We start from the raw sequence: 510 nt of genomic DNA, 5'->3' as shown, positions 1-510 counted from the left end.
GTTAAATTTAATAAGTACGAACCTGCATTAACTTTGTTCTCTTGAAGATTTATAAAAGAATTTGACTTAGATGTAAGAAAATTGAAAAGCAGAGTTGCTTGATTGAATAGCTTCATATTTTACACAGAAACTCAATTTTCATTGCCATATGTAGCTCAAAAGAGCATGAACATTGAACATTGAACATTGAGCTAACTTATACTAATTAATTAACACAACTATCAGTTCTTACTTCTTGGTACCTGGCAACATCCTTCCATAAGAGTGAAACTCTCGTTGATTTCATATATACAAAATAGATAACTTACAAAGACAGTATTTGACAATCACAATAAAAACACCAATTCACTCCAATAAATAACATAACAAATGCATGGTCTATATTGCAAGTCTTTTTACGATTTTAATTAAAAGAGAAAATATGAAGGACATATTATATATAATTGAATGTTATCCTTGATAATTAGACAAAATAACACTAATGTAGCTAACTAAACCAATCATCATAAT

Source organism: Citrus clementina, unplaced genomic scaffold, assembly GCF_000493195.1.
Source record: "Citrus clementina cultivar Clemenules unplaced genomic scaffold, Citrus_clementina_v1.0 scaffold_5, whole genome shotgun sequence".
In the NCBI taxonomy this organism is placed as follows: domain Eukaryota; kingdom Viridiplantae; phylum Streptophyta; class Magnoliopsida; order Sapindales; family Rutaceae; genus Citrus; species Citrus x clementina.
Note: the sequence above shows the minus strand (reverse complement) of the source record.